Below are 19,841 nucleotides of genomic sequence, written 5' to 3' on the forward strand. Positions count from 1 at the left end.
TTGCAGGTGGACATGAAAGTAAGGATATAATTTTTTGGTAAGGTATACGCGCAACTGTTTTCAAACATATAATGTTACCCATCATCCCCATATATGCTTCTTCTTTCGTAAAATTAAAATGGGTGAGTATTATGGTTACCAACTCTGAAAAAAAAATTACGGGCACCCGCTCAAAATTTCCTGTGATATAGGCCTAAGTGAAAAGTCTCTCGCTTCGAACCCATCCATGGGAAGGAAATGTACTATCCTGGACAAAATGCATTAGGATTTTGATTTCTGGGCTATCGGCATTTAAGGCCATTTAGCACTTCACGTTTTGAGGGATGACGTCCCTCGGCGAGCAAACAATCCGGGAAAAGAGAAGGAAGAAAGGATTGGGAAAGGAAGGAAGTGGCCTGGGACTTAAAGTTAGGTACCACCCTGGCATTTGCCTGGTGTGAATGAGGAAAACCCAGGAAAACCTCATTCAGGATGGCTGGCATGGAAAAGAGTTTTACACTTTTCGACCGAGTGCCCCCACCAGGAATCGAACCCGGGACCGCTCACACCGAAGGCGAAAGCGTTAGCGACCACCAAAATGCATTAGGACCCGTATTCTGCATATCCTTAATACATGCACTTATAAGCGTAATATATACCGGTACATTGTGTTCTGAAGTCGTATCGATCATTTTCTTCTATTTACCAGTAACTGCTACTTCTTTAAAATTATCGAGAGATGAAAAAATAGTATCTTAATCTGTACGTGTCAATTTTGGACAAATCCTCACGCTATATTTATGCCGCACAATTATGACAAATTAAACACTTCTGTATCCAGGGGCGGATCCAGGGAAGGGGGTGATTGCCCCCCAGAAGAGAAAACTTTCTTATTTTATATATATAAATAAAACCCATCCCAAAGTTTGGAGCCTTTAAAAGTAGCAGTATGACACCCCACCGCCCTCCAGAAGCCGTTCTGGATCCGCCCCTGTCTGTATTTATTGTCGAAAACAATGTTTCACAAGAAAATTTAATTATCAAATTTCTTGTTAATAAATGAAAAGAACACTCATAAGCATCGCTGCTAAAAGGGATGTTAAACGCAAAATGAAAATCATGAAAAGAACTGCCCTAGGTTTTTAAAAAAATCACCGAATGTATAATACAATGAAAATTTGTATTTGCAAATAAGACACTGTTCAAGAATTAGGATGTTTAATGTTTTATTCTAGATTATAAATTTCAAAATAGTGGTCATAAAGAGGCTGGTAAGAAGTCTATAGTGTGTACTGGTCACCGACCTTAATAAAAATAACCGCAATATATAGTAACGGGCTGTTGGCAAAACTAGTTAGTATGCACAGGGCTATAACAATATAAGAAGCCTCAAACTTTTATGTACAGTAAGGAACACTTCTGAATGGTACACCCATATGGAAATTTACGGCAAAAGTGTCCCTCCCGGGGCATCCAGAAGTGTCCCTCCCGGGACTCAGCCCCGGTACTGTTTTGGTTGCCGGGGCTCAGCCCCGGATCTTTTCTCGTTGCTTTTTTAAAAATTTTCTCCGCATCTGAAATAATGTTGATAAAATCCGTACTTTAACTTTCCTTTGTCACTGTTTCGGTAGCTCATATTAATTTAAAATTCAAGTGCATTATTGAGGCAACCGGGGAGTGAGAAAATAGCAGAAACAAGGTTCTTTTCTCTCCGGTCGCTGCTGGTAATTTTCTTTTTTCTATTTGTTTTTCAACAGGGGCTATAGCTGAGCTATAAAATCCTTGGGGGAGGAGGAAGCGAATAGTGACAGAAACTAAGAAGTTCTTTCTTCTACTGTCTTGTGTGAGCTTTCTAGCTTTTCAGAGTCCTTGCAAGAAAAGACTATAGCCCTACCGAAGGCAAACAAGCTCATATACAGATCAATCAAGGTGTTTAAGGCCCATAAAGAGAGAGGAGGCATATACTGGAGAGAAGTACAGAGAGCCATAAAAGAGAAATATTTTAAAGAAGTTCCCTTGAAAATGAGTGGCAGTAAAAACAACGCTTCGGAAATTAACAAAGGACAGTTCTATGAACAGAAGGTGCTTGACTGAGAAGGACACTGTGTACTCCGAAATGATGAAAATTATTTACCCTGAGTACTGGCCGGAAAATATTAATGTTGATTATAGCGAACAAGACTTGAAAGAATTGTGTGAATTGTTTTCTTTGTGTTTTCGAGAAACTATTCAAACTTATCGCGACTTTAAGGATAGCGGAGGCAGGCAGGTCTTGGGGAGAATGAAGGTACTAATGCAGTGTGTGCAAACGATACCAGTCAGCAATGCTGAGTGTCAGAGGGGTTTCAGTGTAATGAATAATGTTGGCACGCCAACTAGAAACGCGCTATCGGTTGGAAGTGTGTCATCTTTAATGACAATAAATATTAATGGTTTTCCATTGTCCGCAACCCCTCCTGTACGTTAAGCGCTGGATATCACAAGGAAGAAACACCGCCCTCTCAAGTTGCTAGGAAAGAAATCGAGGCAGAAGAAAACAAATCGAAGGAAGCTTTATGGAAACTACTGTGACTTAACTGCATTCATTGTTTTATAAGAGATAAATTCAGCTATTTTGATATTATTATTCACATAAACATTATGTTAAAATACTATGTTGTCATGAGATTTGTTTGATTTGTGTTTGCACAAGTTTTCCCAACTCTATTTAATATGGAAGTGCCTGGAATTTTACAAGATTTGACTAAACCGCACACACATACACATTCTATATATATATATATATATATATATATATATATATATATATATATATATATATATATATGGTAGCCAGGAAGGGCCCCGGTACTTTTTTTATCACGAATTTAAACACTGCCCTTACTGTACATCCCATTATCTCTTAAAGCCATTTTTAAGGTAAAATAAAATAACGAAAGTTTTGGTTTGTTTCAGTTTACCGCCCCACGGTTATGCCATGATGACTAAAGAGACTTGGACTTACTGATTATAATGGAATCTGAACCACTCTTTCCGTTCAAATGTATCCCACCGGGAACCGAATCCACGCGTGCCGTAGGCAAGCTTGTTAGCCACTAGACCAAACGGATGTCCAAAATAACGAAAGTTAAATATTAAATGAAATATTACATGATAAAACACACGACGGTATATATCCCTTGAATCAAATTACATAAGAGAGAAAAGTGTTTAAATCAGGGGCGTCATTTCAGACTTCACTTGGGGGGGGGGGCAAGAGCACCACCGACATAAGACTTTCACGTTTTGTACTAGTATATTAGTAGGCAATCTATTAAAGTATATGTATTCCTCAAACTCTTGGGGGGGGGGGCAATTGCCCCCTCCTGCCCCCCTAAATGACGCCCCTGGTTTAAATCTTCTTACTTTAACGTGATGTGTTTTGTAGAACCAGAGATTCCAGGATCGTCATCATCTTCTGATTGAGTGTTCCGTGCAATCATTTTATTAATACAACACTCCGTGACATATTGTGCTTTGCTTCACCTTAATTGCTTAACACTTAATTGCTACTTTCACCCTTATCTTGCAGTTCACTGAAATATTAAATGCTTGCTCAGTGCGTTTGCGCAGTTGACCTTGACAGTCGTTGCACCATATGCACCTGCAAATGTTTACTATCAAGAGCTCAACACATTATAGGCTTAAGACTTTTAGGTTCCAAAACGTTCAAATTAGAATAAAGCACATTTAAGGACGTTATACGTTATCAAAAACGTTGTTTAGGATTTTGTTTTATATATTACAGAAAATGACATTTTCGTACATTTGATTACCAGTATATTTTAACAATGTTAGCTATTGTGCACATCGAAACATCTTTTAATACAACAATATTTTAGTTTTAAGCTAACATCTCTTAAACAAAATAAAATATTAATAGAACTGTCCTTACCTGGAGTTGTTATTCAAATCCGGTACAAATAACATTGCCAAAGGGGGCCAAGGAGGCGGGCGCTATCCGTAGGCTATACCTGCACCCCAGACTGGTAGTATATATTAATATCGCGCAAATAATGTGAAATTAACCTTTTCAGTATAACCCCCCTCAAGTAAAATGTATCCACCCTTCGATTGTGTCCCCAAGAAATTAAATCTGATACTGTAATTGGTGGTATAGCATATCATAGCCAGTTTAGAACTACAATGAACCTAATATTTTTACTTTACTTATTTATTATTTTTAATTTTCTTATTTTTAAAATCAAATGCACTTCACTTTCCTAGAATCACACTAAGGGAGAAAATAATACCTATATGAGGAAGAACATACCGTGTAGAGGGAGCCTTGTTATTCCATTGTTCAAAACTGTTTGACGATGAGAGGCTAAATCAATATTTCGTGCGTTGATATATATATATATATATATATATATATATATATATATATATATATATATATATATATATATATATATATATATATAATATATATATAAACGGCAACTTAGGGTATAGATTCTAAACGCGGGGGGACTCCGTCCCGACTTCGAAAAAACATGTAGGCGTCGCCCAGTTCCTAAAAAAAATACAATGGAGAAATATAGGAAGGGGGAACAAGCGTAACGTCATGCTGCTACCTACCGTCCTTCTACCTTTTCAGATCCACTTTTACCCCTTTTTATGACCCCCAAATTAGAACATTTTAGATGGTTTAAAATTCTTGTATTTTTGATCATAGCAACTTGACCTGTAAAGAAGACACAAAAATTTCTCCATTAACTGTACAGGAATGAAATAGAATCATCCTTAAGAATCTGAAGCTTCGACATAACACTCCATTTGTGATGTGTGTCACTGCATTAGACCAATGCGTGGTAGAGATTTGTGTTCATGCAAAGCAAAATGTGCGTACATCAGCACAATACAAAACTGAAAAAAGGTATTTATTAATGCTTATTTTCATTACCGCAAACTAAACGCAAATATTACGTTGTGTCGAGCTCGAAAACCGCTAGTGAATGAGGCTCAGAGCGCTTGCAAAAATTGATTTACACAATAATTTTGTACTCTGAGTCCAGGAAATGAACACCAATAGGCGTACATACATTTCAATTTCTTACTGGTAAATAGTTATCCTGACTTTCGGTATCCAGTTCTCAAACAAGCCAAAATGTTCGCTATAGTAGGTTAATTCAACGACGGTACTAAGAATGAGCCGTTTCAAAGAAACAATACACAGTAATTTTTGAAAAAGCGGTAGATGAGCCTCCGTAGGAATGCCTCCGTCTGTCTTTATTCGTGAAGACAATAAATCAAGCAATTTTTGTACTAGTATTACCATTTCTTCTATCTACTACATAATATTACGCAATTCTATCATACAGGGCATAGTGTTTCATTTCAGTATTCTCCCCATTAAATTGATCACTTGTGACTATAAATATCTATATATTAAAATGTTAGGTTTATATGTTTGTGTGCAAAGAAAAGTTTATATGTTTGTCTCCAATCGTTTTGACAATGAGATCTCGAAAACCACAAGTGCTAGAATCGTGCCATTTTTGCTGGTCGATTCCAAATTTTGTGTAGATTGGCCCAGTTCCAATTGAATATTTAAAAAACGTGGCCATTATTTCTTTAATACATATTTTAGGGTACACTGGAAGTGTTGACATTTTAAAAAATAACACATTCTATAATTTATACACTCCAACACAACATGTTTGTATACAGTGGTTGTATATTTCTCAGGCGTTTGTTTCATGATCAATTGATAATGGAAATCGAAGAAAACTATTTCTCGAGTGATGGAGAATCTTTAATATTTAGAATGTTTTGCTAATGAACACCAGATATCAGTGGCATTGTAATAAATTGTGTATGTAATGTATTTGCTTATTACATACTGCATGCAAGAAGAAAGAAAGCACTGATCATACATGAATTAGAAATTCCAACCAGAAGTAGGCCCAATCTTGCAAACGGTGCGAGATATTGAAAAAATAATCAAAAAATCTCTCCTTTGTGGTACACCTTGCCGATTTTTATCAAGACGTCTTTCATTTGTGTCTATAAGGGGACATGTACAGATATTGTGAGGAATGACAAGAAGATTCATGCTCATATGTGAATGATGCACTGTGTAGAGAGTGCAGGTTAAGCTAGTCTAATTAAAATAAATCCAGGTTCTGAAAATCTATTGATAATAAAGAAGGTAATTGTATTCGAAACAACTAGAGATTTACAGAAGAGTGAATATTGAATCGAAGGAAAAACATGTTTTTATGCGTAACTAATCATAATAATAATAATAATAATAATAATAATAAAGTACCGTTATAACAAAAATCCCAACTGGGTTTTGATGAAAGTTCAAACTGGATTTAAGTAGAAGCTCAAAGGTAGTTCTTGATGAAAACGGAAGCCAATTTTGATTGAAAACTAAGCCGATTTGAAGATCTAAGACATATGTAGATTCTCAAGGAACGAATACCGGATTCGGTAAACATCGCAATGGTTTTAGTAAAAACTAAAACTCAAAACTGTTCTGGAAAACACAAAAAAACTATCTGTGGAAAGGAAATGGGTTCCGGAGAACAACGAAAAATATTCTGGTCAGAAATAGAACCAGTTTTGGAAAAACTGATACAGGTTTTGATGAAAAACTGAACCGGCTTTGAAGAAAACCGAAACCGGTTTCGGTCAACCGAAGCCGTTTTGAAGAAAACCGAAACCGGGTTCTGAAGAAAACCGATACCGTTTTTTAAAAAACCGAAACCGGTTTTTTTGTGGAGAAAACCGGTTTCGGTGAAAACAGGTTTTTTAGAAAATTTTGAAAAAACGGTTTAGGTTTTTCTTGGAAACTGGAAACAGAAAAAACGGTTTCTGCGCCTACCACTAGTATATACTGTATGTGTGTGTCGTCTTTTTAAGCGTATGAGTAATTGTATGTTTATCTGCTTATATATTTATTTATTTATGTGGATTTATATATATTTATAATATTATTTAATTATTTATGCCAATTATTTGTTAGTTTAGATTAGTTGTGCCAAGATCGTCCTTTTTATGTGTGTGTGTAATTTACAACAGATAGGAAGCCTCGGTATAGGGAAATACGAATTAGAATACTTAAAATGGATTGGCTGCTGCGAGGAGCCAATCAGAAGCAAGATATCTCAGCTCTTGTGTGTATATAAGACTGCACGTTTCTCATGTATCTCATAGTGTCTGATGAAGCCAAAATGTTAGTTGGCGAAACTGTAACACGTATGTAATATTTTTATGTGAATATATTGTTTTGGTCAGCAAATATTTTGTTTGTGTTTAAGTATATATAAAGCAAAGCTTCTACTTATGGAAAATATTACATGTGTAAGGATAAAATAGTATTGTAACGCCGCTAGTGGCGCATCGAGCCGGAAGCTTCATATCGTGTGGAATGAGTTGATAGCCGGTAAATTTGCAATTAAGTTTGGGAGTGAGATGCGTTTTACTGATAAGTAATGTGTCAAATTGTTTCTCGTGTAATAGTTGTTAAAATATGAGTTTATGAGGTAAGTACAAGAGAATGTTGAGAAATAGAAATAAAAGTCATAGTCAAATAACTAGATACATGATCACTATGAAGTTAAATAGTTGTTTCGGGTGGAGATACATGAAAGTGCACGTACGAACCACTGTAAGTGTCATGAAAATCGAGGTGAAGAATGTTGCGAGCTGCGTGCTGAACGTGTTTTAATATTAATGGTTGTGCAAAAGACGAACGTTTTGAAGAGTGTGGGTGACAAATGCTAATAGTTTATGCATATAAAGAAATTGATTAGTCTTTCGAAGTCTCACCTTTTCGATTTTGAACATAATGAGTCAATAGTGGCACTACAAGTTTCGGCCTGAATTCTTCTTGAGCAAGCCGAGACTTGCACTTGTAGCTGTATTTCGGAGGCGGGAATTGATACCAAGTGTTGCAGATTGGAACTTGTTGCAGATTCGGACAGTTTTCAAAGGAAAAGGAAAAGTGTGCACCTCTTTCTAGGATAACAGGTTCATAGGTTGCAACTGTTAGTAGGATGTACTTTGTTTTCTTGACAGCGTTTACCTGGGAGAGGAATTGGTCGTAATGAGCAAGATTGTTCAAATCGGCATCTCTTCTTGAAAATTAAGATTTGTTTATGCAAAAGGTCGTTGATAGTATCCTGTGATGTTCTCAGAATTCGAACTATGTACGTTGGTCCCTGATTCTTGCGAATACGGATGCATTTTTAAAGGTGTATCCCACTTCAGGAAGTTTAGCCTATATATCAAGTGTTATAGATAGACGGACCCCTCGTACTACTATTGAAATGGTATGTGGCTGAGGTTGCTAGTGTCGGATGTTGTTGAGAGAAGTTAAAGTCAGTTTTCCTGAACATTTCGAAACTGGATTGTCACGAATTATTTTGCGAAGTTGGCCGACTGTGATTTAATGATGAATCCATTTTTTTGTTTCTACCATTTGCGAAATATCTTTGCGTTGCCGATACTGGAAAAGTTAAAGAAGTAAAACCTTCGAACTAAAGTACTTTGGATTGTAGTTTTGCTGTAGCAAGCTGTAGACAGGCTGCAGAGGAGGATAAGCATGTTGGAGTCAAAGTCGGAGCTCGAGATGCTATGTGCATTTGTATGCTTCTTAAATGGGGGTGAACTCGTTGATGATGCTTGGTGGTTGCCACTGATCGGAGAACGAGAACTCTGGAAACTTGGTTCAGTGTATGCTGAGCATGAACAAAATTGTGGAATGATGAAAGTGGGAGGAAACTGGAGAACTCCGAGGAAACCCAAGCACACGGTGTTTGTCCACCACAAAGTTAACTTGGCGGAAGCAGGGTTTGGACCCGAGACCCCATGCATCAGAGGTGAACGCTTTACAACTGAGCCACCCCGGCAATTTTATCTTCAAAGGATGTATGAAAGACTATCCATCGTCAATTATCATATGCGGTAAAATAACCGAACTGAAACAGTATTCAAAACTATGTGATGAGAACAGGATAAGAGTGAAAATGATCATAATGATGATTAAAAGTTATACTACTTGTGTACTCCAGCCAAATTACGCTCGTGAAAACTCTCAATTTCTTGCAACCTGTCGCCTGTTAATGAATTAGCATCACTGTGCGCCCACATGAGTGCAATAAATAGAGTCTAGACTTGGCAGCTACGCCTCACTACATGTGCGCCAGCTGAGAAAGTATGTGAATGCACTACGTTTTACCGGCAAATCAAAGTGACTATCTACCTATGAAAAGGTTACGCCCTCTGTAACGTAAGTGATGGAAAAGAATTTATTTACAAAGTGTAAGTGGAGATCTGTGCTCTATCGAAATTTTACAATTATACGGTATAAAAACTAACAAAAATCAAAAAGAAAAAGAAAAATGGGCGTATGGAACTTTGATTCTTAGCATTATTATGTAAGTAAACATATATAACACAACTTAATATAGACAGATTGATTCAATATAAATACAATACAATTAGAGAAAATAAAAAATGTGTAAAGGGATAACGAGGACGTAGAATGAGGGGAGGTGCGAAGCAGAAGTTAACACATGTGTATTGTTAATCAGACAAATGAATGTGTCTTTTGCGTGGGGTCATCTCTATGTGATGATGGGAACCGGAGAAGCCAAACTGAGCAGAAAGTGATTACTGTGCAGGATAGGATGGATGAAAGAGTGGAAGATGCTAATGAATAACATAATCAGATATAACCTTGAGCCCCAGATAAGCCCCAATTCGTGACTTTTTTTCAATTATTTGTAAACAACTGCAACAACAGTTTTCTTAATTGGTATGTTAGCAACTTTGGGTGAGACACTTGTCAATTTCCGGGGAAGATGTGGATTTCGTATTTATATGCCTAAAAGACCTCCAAAATGTGGAATTAAAATTTTTATTCTTGTTGGTGAAACATTATATGACACAACAAATATAGAAGTGTATGTGAGGACACAACCAGAAGGCCCGTTCCAGATAGATAACAAACCTGAAGAAGTAGTGAAGAGATTGTATCAACAGATTCATGGTTCATCTTGCAAAGATACCTTTTTACAATAATCGGTTTAGAAGCTGCAATTTGGTTAAATAAATGGAATGAGACAGTAAGTTAACTATTATAGGGACAATTCGTAAAAACAAGAGAGTTGCCCCCGCGTTTGTGAATGCCAAACGGAGGAAAGAATACAGTAGTGTATTTGGTTTTCATTAGAACTGCACCATTGGTTCGAATGCATCTAAGAAATATCTGCGTTTAGTGCTGATCTCAAGTATGCACAATGACGTCAAATTAGATGAGAGTACCAGAGATAACAGGAAGCCAGAGATCGTCACATTTTACAACGATACTAAAGGTGGGGTGGACATAGTAGACCAGATACCTACTGAATATGACGAAGAAATAAATACTACACGATGGCAAATAACGTGATTTTATCACTTCTAAAATGTAGAACCGACTAGTAGTAATGTTATACATTTAGCGAACACAGCAAGGTTTTTCGGATTAACTCTAGAAGATGCTTCTGTACCTAATTTATATGCCTAAAAGACCTCCAAAATGTGGAATTAAAATTTTTATTCTTGTTGGTGAAACATTATACTACACAACAAATATAGAAGTGTATGTGAGGACACAACCAGAAGGCCCGTTCCAGATAGATAACAAACCTGAAGAAGTAGTGAAAAGATTGTATCAACAGATTCATGGTTCATCTTGCAAAGAGACCTTTTTACAATAATCGGTTTACAAGCTGCAATTTGGTTAAATAAATGGAATGAGACAGTAAGTTAACTATTATAGGGACAATTCGTAAAAACAAGAGAGTTGCCCCCGCGTTTGTGAATGCCAAACGGAGGAAAGAATACAGTAGTGTATTTGGTTTTCATTAGAACTGCACCATTGGTTCGTATGCATCTAAGAAATATCTGTGTTTAGTGCTGATCTCAAGTATGCACAATGACGTCAAATTAGATGAGAGTACCAGAGATAACAGGAAGCCAGAGATCGTCACATTTTACAACGATACTAAAGGTGGGGTGGACATAGTAGACCAGATACCTACTGAATATGACGAAGAAAGAAATACTACACGATGGCAAATAACGTGATTTTATCACTTCTAAAATGTAGAACCGACTAGTAGTAATGTTATACATTTAGCGAACACAGCAAGGTTTTTCGGATTAACTCTAGAAGATGCTTCTGTACCTAATCATGTAGGAAAGCGAGGACGATGTTACATGTATAAACACAGTAAGTGGATTTGCCTAAGTCACACAAAAATGATGTGTGGAGACTGCTGCAGAATTGAAACGTGAATATACCGCTATTAGGAGAAATCCTGGTTTACTTCTTTCTAGTTAATAAATATTTTATTTTGAGTACCGGTATTTAAGCAATAAAATAGTCACATAATTATCGAACTTAATTTTATCAAGAAAGGTATTGCCTCAATAAAAATGTATAGTTTCGCTTAAAGCGTATCCACTGTCTGGTGTTTGTATTTAATATTATAAATATAATACAAATTTAAATCCTAGTTCACATCTTATCAGACAAAAATGTTCCTGGGTCCAGGAGGCAAAATGTTACCATTCATAAAAATTTTTTTCACCTTACCACTATAAGGTTAAGAACAATGTATCTCACGAGGGTAAAGTGTACTGGCAGAGCGTAAACATTAGGGACAAGGAGTATGCTGATAGCGATTTGGTGTGGGTTCTAAAGTGAGGTAGTATATATTGCATGAATAAAGAGTGCTGAGTTTGGAAGCGTTTGTTGATATAGGTGATATTTACTTTTTCGATATATTAGTGTAATATGGACAAGTTATGCATTGGTATAGCTCCAGAGTGGGACTACGTAACCGGACAATGAAAGGTATGTGGAAAGCTTTTGGTTAGAAGGTCAGCAGTTTCTTTTATAGATTTTGAATAATGAAGTTATCCACACTGTAAATCTGTATGTTAAGTTTGGCAGTAACAAATTTTTTTATGTACTTAGGATCGTCTATGCATAAAATATAAAAAGACGGCATCAAACCGCAGAAATTTAAAGTTCGAGCTACTACTTCGGGAAAAATATTTGTGCTATCTCTATGCTTTATCATTTCCATTGTGAACCCAGTAGTAAGGCAACGGCTAGAGTCTGCGTTTGACAGTTGGAGATGCAGTGAAATATCGTTATCATTTATTGGTAGAGAACACTCAATTAAAATAATTTACAATGTTCAACTCAGATGGTAAGAAAAGAGTGAGAGTGACTTGGGCAACGTGATCCCACGCTAGAGAAGTGTGCCAAATCAAATGTTTTATATTCTGCGTTTAATGTGGTGATGTACAGTAGAATGCTGCTCAAAAGTGCAGTGAACAGAAAACCACCTTTAAACTATACTACAAAAACGTACAAAGTGTTACAAACAATTTTACAGACTGTGCCGTAAATATGGCTGTTTAGTGGTGAGCGAAGCATGTCTGAAAATATCAATAAGGAACAGTGGAATGTCGTTTCTCAACCAATTCTCTACATAGAAATAAGACCGCAAGACCATACAGGCGGATTGTTTGTAGTATTAAAATTAATGGGGCAGCAGAGCACAGAATGATCTCGTACGTGAGTGTGAAACTATTTGAGCAGAGGTATGTCTGTCCAAAAAAAAGTCTTCGTCGGGTGTTTCAGCAGACCATATAGGAACATTGCTCTAAGTTTAGTTAAAAGATGCCACGAACATTTCCAGATATTGTCAGAAGGTGACAAAGTTGCTCATTTTGGTGACTATAACTTGAGCTTAGATATGGATCTACAATAAACATGGGATAACGTCAGACACAAATGACATCCCTTCGTCGACTATTCTACTCAAACATCAATTTAGGATAGTACAATTTTCATAGCACGCGTAGAAATAACAGCGTAGATTATATCATCTCTATTCCTTCAACAAAATGCGACATCTCATATAAACTCTCCGCACGTGTGAGATTTTTGTCCTTTGTGGATTATCATTTACTTTGCAATATGTGAACCTTGAGTAAACGCCTTGCTAAGATCTTTGCATCTCTTTGGTGACTGACTTGTGTTCAACTGCGTTTCAACGTAGACTATATCGTCTTCCACACCTCTCACGTGTGAGGTTTTGATCTTGTGTGGTTGAACACGTATGAACGTGAAAAAATTACATTCCAGGATTTTTGCAAGGTGATATTTGGCTACTGTTTGGATTCACGTGTGTATAGCCAATTTCGAACGTAGATTAAATGCCTTATCACACTCTCGACATGTGTGATGTTTTTCTCTTGTGTGGGTTAACATTTCTCTAGCCAAACTTCAACGTTTATCAAATGACACACCACACTTAGGGCTTATTAATATGTGTAGCCAGAGTTGAACTTCGATTAAACTTCTAACCACACTCTTAGCATACCTAACCTCTTTCTCCTGTATGGATTAACATGTGTGTAACCAAACTTAAACGATATTTAAATTCGCCGTCACACTCGTAGTATGTGTGATATTTTGTTCCTCTGAGGATTAACATGTGTGCAGCCTGACTGGAACCTCGACAACCAAATATGAACGACGAGTAAATGCCGTACCACACTCTTGGCACGTGTGAGGCTTTTCTCCAGTGTGGATTAACATGTGTCTGGCCAAAGTCCAACAACGATTAAATGCCTTACCACACTCTTGGCACGTGTGAGATTTTTCTCCTGTGTGGATTAACATGTGTTTAGTTGAAGTTGAACGTTCAGTAAATGCCTTACCACACTCTTGGCACGTGTGAGGTTTTTTTCCTGTGTGGATTAACATGTGTGTAGCCAAATATGAACGATGAGTAAATGCCTTACCACACTCTTCGCACGTGTAAGTTTTTTCTCCTTTGTGGATTAACAAGTGTTTAGCCAAAGCCGAACGATGATTAAATGCCTTACCACACTTTTGGCACATGTGAGGCTTTTCTCCTGTGTGGATTAACATGTGTTCAGTTAAAGTTGAACGTTTAGTAAATGCTTTACCACACTCTTGGCACGTGTGAGGTTTTTCTCCTGTGTGGATTAACGTGTGTGTAGCCAAATATGAACGAGTAGTAAATGCCTTACCACACTGTTTGCACTTGTGAGGTTTTTCTCCTGTGTGGATTAACATGTGTCTAACCAAATGTGAACGTTAATTAAATGCCCTGCCACACTCTTGGCACGTGTGAGGTTTTTCTCCTGTGTGGATTAACATGTGTTTAGCCAAAGTCGAACATCGATTAAATGCCTTACCACACTCTTGGCACGTGTGAGGTTTTTCTCCTGTGTGGATTAACATGTGTTTAGTTAAAGTTGAACGTTCAGTAAATGCCTTACCACACTCTTGGCACGTGTGAGGTTTTTCTCCTGTGTGGATTAACATGTGTGTAGCCAAATGTGAACGTTGATTATATGCCATGCCACACTCTTGGCACGTGTGTAGTTTTCCTCCTGTATGAATCACCATGTGCGTAGCCAAACTTGGACATACTCTAAACTCCTTTCCACATACTCCACATATGTGAGATTTTTCATCTGAATGCACTAACTCACCACTTGACATAGTTGAACTTTGAGTAGAGCGTTTATCACTCTTTTGGGAGTATGACTTTTTTCACTTTCCTGTGTCACCATATACTTTGTCAAACGTGATCGATGAAATTCTTTGCCAAACTGCGTCGAAGTATCAGATTCATCATAAGAATGAGAAATGGATTTATTTAATGTAGTAAACGTATTCCCTTCTCCGTGGAAAGCAAAGATTTTATCGCGCCTGTAACGAATTCAACAAACAATGAAACGTAAATGGAGATAATGATTAAGTAGCAAGAAAACATGTAATCATTCGCTATATTACATGTTTTATTACATTAAATAATTAGAAATATGAAATGGAGTACCATATCACTATTGTCTCAAAATAAGTTGCTGTAGTTTGTTTCACTATATCAAATTAAACTATCATTCATATCGTGGCGGACATAAGCCTATGACCAGGTATTGTCGGCTGTCTTGACACAAATGCACAGTATGAGAATTAAATCTGTCTTATGTGTAGATTCGTGTGGAGAAAAAAACAACTTGCGATCCAAAGGTTTAAGAACAACTCACACCGGGAATCGAACCGGGTCTCTTACGTCAAAGGTGCGTATGCTAACCGCTTAGCTAAAAGGAACTCGGTATGAAACTAGAATAGCACACATTACCCCGAAAGATTATTTCACCGAAAGATTTCTGTTTTATGATCAGTTAAAATGGTATTTCTGGACACCGTAGCGAAAAATGTATTTGGTTTTTCAAGTAGTGTACGAAAAATACAAAGAATAAACACAGTAGAAACGAAACCAAGAAATGAATTCAAAGTAAAGTGCTTTGCCTCTCTCGAATAAATCACTCAATGTATTACAAGTGCATATCTCGTGCATTTCCAGTAGAATTATTAAAACGCGCTGGCTTTATAACTTGGCTGTGTGGTCTAGTGGCTGGCATGTGTGTCTGTGGTGTACAGGGTACCGGGTTTGATTCCCGGTGGGAGAACTTTTGGAATTTTAAATGTTCTCGACGTGTCTGTGTTTGTGTCCCTATCATTCAAGGTTACTGTAAAACGTGTATAGCCCAGTAGGAAATAAGCAGAAATTACTGATAAGGGGAAAGCAGACTTTGGTAAGTGAACTTCGGGGGCGCCTTTCGCGACGTAAATTAAGAAGAAAATAAGTGGGTTTAGCGAGGCGATTGAAATTACAGTAATGATTGACGGTTCGGTGCCCAGTCCGGTTTTTTTTCAATATAAGGATATTTTATTTTTTCTAAATACAACGTTACATTTTTAACATTTGAATTGGTTATAAAAACAAAATCAGATAAACTGTCAGCTTTCAAACCTCTGTCACTTTTATTCACCATCTGTTTGTATACGAAGATGACGCTATGGAAATGCTAGCACTACCAAAGTTCAAATAGATTTCTAATTTAATATCAAATTGAAAACACACGCCCAAAATGAGAATATATGTTTCTGCTTTATATGTATAGTTCAATTATACCAAACAAAATCCTCTATCCCCATTCCCTTTGGCGGTAGGGGTAACTTTAAAATTTTAAAGTGGGACCCCCATTTCTTATTGGACATTTCGATTCTCCAGAGAAAAGTGACTGATTTCACCCAGAATTGAAAACAATTCCTTCACGGATGGCACTTCAATCGATACGGGAAAAGGAGGGGTAGCAAAACGTTATGAAAATGTTTTTTGTCAGATCCGTGCTCTGTGGTCATACAGTTAGCATACTGGACTGCACAGTCAGAGATCCTGATTTCAATTCCTAGTAACCCTAGGGGAACACCAAATGAGTACATAACAAGTAGTGACTATTTTCATGAATATATGCATCATATAAAAATCGCTTAAAGTTTGATACTAAGATATTATTATTATTATTATTATTATTATTATTATTATTATTATTATTATTATTATGTTACATATTACTTGAGCTTATAATTAGGAAGACCTAGGCGCAGATGGGAGGACAATATTAAGATGGATCTCGCAGAAATAGGAATACAAAGTAGAAACTGGATCCAGTTAGCTAAGGATAGAAGTCAGTGGAGAGCTTTTGTGAATGCGGCATTGAACCTCCGGGTTCCATCGGCCATAGAATTAGTTAGTTAGTTAGGAGGGTAAGTGTGCCTAAAGTCAGCCGTCTCCAGTAGTCAGCCATTTTTCAGTAAAAAGCATATTAAATAAACATACAGTAGCTTGTTATCAAACAAATAATCAACTACAACTAAAATCAGAGCTCCAGTATTCAACCTCATTTGTTCTGGCCTGGTGTGACTTCTCGTGGTAGAAAAGAAAAAATATCATTTGAGGTCTGCTGATGAAAGTGAGCAAAGTGCGCATTTTGTTAATAAAAAAAAATAAGGAAGAAGCTTTACTTGAAAGTTAAGTTAAAATTATATTATTGTAAAATAGTACGAGTTATTGCTTTCTTCTATGCATGAATGTATCGTAGCTTATTAAAAATTCGTGGTTTATGATACAAAACAAGATATTGCGTAGAAATAAGGGGGCTGACTACAAGTTGCATTTTTGATAACGTTTTCCGGTAGTCAGCCATTAGGGACGGCTACTGGATACATATACTCCAGTAGTCATCCACTTATCATTCATTCAATTTAAATGACACGTGACATACAACTAAGACACTTAACTAATACGTAGAAGACTTTTCTAACGATTTAATGAAAAAGTAACTGTTATGATGTCACTAATTGCATCATACAAGTATAATACAGTTATAAAGTACGGGACAAAATTAAACGATCGAAAATGCCATTAAAACTTATGACGATATTGGTCGTTTATTTTTGTCCCGTACTTTAATATCAGTCTGGTATTGTAACCATTTCAATTCTTGTATTTTTCTAGAACTGAGGGAAAAAAGGTTAAGGATTTATGGCTGGTCTGAATTATTTCTCTAAAATTTAAAAAGGACAGGTAATGAGTATTTATTTTACCCTAATCAAGGGCGACGATTTCCCTGTAAATTTGGGGGTCATTCGGATGAGGAAGGTTAGGATTTTAAGACAAATTGCATTCAAATTATGCCAAATATTGTATATTCATAAATACAATAGGGGCCAACAAAAGCTTTGGGGGCCCGGGCCCCCCGGCCCTAGCAGGATCGACGCCCTTGACCCTGATCATAGCTTAGTCTTTTAATCTAAGGTAGCTATGAGGAAGTAAGGGTTATCAATATCTAATTGATTTATTTTTTTAAATTACTCCGCACAATGTCGCGTTTCTGCACGTTTTTAATTCCAAGGCTGCAATTGCTCTTCAACTATTATTATTATTATTATTATTATTATTATTATTATTATTATTATTATTATTATTATTATTATTATTATTATTATTATTATTATCTGTTCTTATCTGCTCTGTTCCTAGAGTTGCCTGATTGCCGAAACAATACAGAATAATCATAAATATTTACATTCTAACTCACTGTGAGCGTGAGGAAAATATGTCTAACAGTTTAAGAACGCGTGATTTAGCGTTTCTTTCAACCAGTCGAAAGACATCTACTGGAATAGACTCAGTGTCAGATGTTTTGCAATCAGGTGCGTTGAAGATACTCTATCCAAAGAGTCTTCTTATTCTACACTAATGAACACATATAAGGCTATTGTTCTGTCGGAAGAGGATCGATTTGCTATCAGTAGATACTTGCTAGTGAAATGTTCGATATCTTAGTCCTGGAACATACCAAATTTAGCAATTGGCCGTCTAGAGCCTACAAATATATCTTCGATATCAGAAATAGACGTTACGTCTGACTCAAACCAAGTAAACAACATATAAGTTATGGCATCTTGTACTGAAGCGACGCAAGGTGAAAGGTCTGCTTCTGTTTCTACAGTCAGTATAGCCAGAAATAACTCCATATGATCTCAGAAGAAATTCAAAGAAAACCTTCGTAAAATACTTCCATATCATCTGGCTTTGATTATCATCTTTTCTGGCTAGCTCCAATCAAAAACAAAACTACCAAACATGTGCCCAGAGAAAAAGTTCAAAGTGCAGTATCCTCCCAAGCATGGAGAAATTATCAGATGGTAAAGAATGAAAAGAAAAGAAAACTAGAAGAGGAACGTCTAAAATGAAAAAGGGAGAGAATACAAAAGAAAGGAAAAAAATTAAGTCAAACAAAAAGAAAAGGACTGTCAAGCCAAGTAGCACTAGTAGTTAAAAAGACGAGACGCAAGAAGTGGTTGAAATGCCGTCTAAGGCCTGAAGAAGAATTCATAAGTGATATTGAGAACGATACACTTAAATATATTGGGTGTCACTTTTGTGATCACTGGTACCACTTAAAATGCACGTGCCTCAGTGAATTATCGTACGAGGAACCTGCTAAACAAGTGCTTATGTGTCCTGAATGTGCTTAATGAACTTCATATTAAAGAGTTAATGTCATAGCTAAATATAAATATCAATGTAAATATAAATAGGCTTATATATTAGTTTTAAATAGGCTAGTCTAGGCCGAGGCACATTTTTCTTAGTTTATGGTAAATATCATACAAGAAGTCTTTTTTCCTGTATCGCAATATATTTTCCACCAGGCCTGCTTCTAGCCACAGAGGTTTGGGGGGTCATAGATATGTTAGGGGGGGCAAGTCATTAAAAATCTCTTACACATATCTAAATTGTGTTTTTTGTGTTGAGGTCTGGAGGGGCCACGAAAAGTTTAGGAGGGCCAGGCCCCCTAGCTCCCTCTAGTTGCGGGCCTGTTTTCCACGTAGTTTTTCTTTGTAGGAACTCTGAGTGCAATATATTTGTACCTTAATTTGCTACTGAGGAATTGATCTCTAAAATTCCATTAAAAAAGTCAATTCTATAGTGTGGCTGAGTACTGGTTAAAGCAATGGCTGACCTTTGGTTTTCATAGGCCGACTACTGTTTTTTTTCAGGGTTTCTGGTATTTTCTTTTTCCTGTATAATTATTTATAAAAGATTTCCTATGCGAGCTACACAAACGTAAAATTTAAACACTGTTCTTTCTAATGACATATGCAGTAAAAGTTATTAGTTAAAAATGATTTTTTTATACTTTAACAAAGTTGAAAATCTCCTTAAATGGTCGACTACTGGCACATTTACCCAATTACTTGAGATGCAAACTATAGTTGCAATTTTTTGAAGGAACGTTGCCTAACTGGAAAGTAGAACTTTACATATGGTTTTGTCTGTGAAACATATGCTTGTTTAGTTTTATTTGAAAGTGTTAATTTTGCCAAAAATATTGAACGTTGGAAA

The sequence above is a fragment of the Thermobia domestica genome, chromosome 18 (genome assembly GCF_964235325.1).
Source record: "Thermobia domestica chromosome 18, izTheDome1.hap1.1, whole genome shotgun sequence".
Classification (NCBI taxonomy): Eukaryota; Metazoa; Arthropoda; class Insecta; order Zygentoma; family Lepismatidae; genus Thermobia; species Thermobia domestica.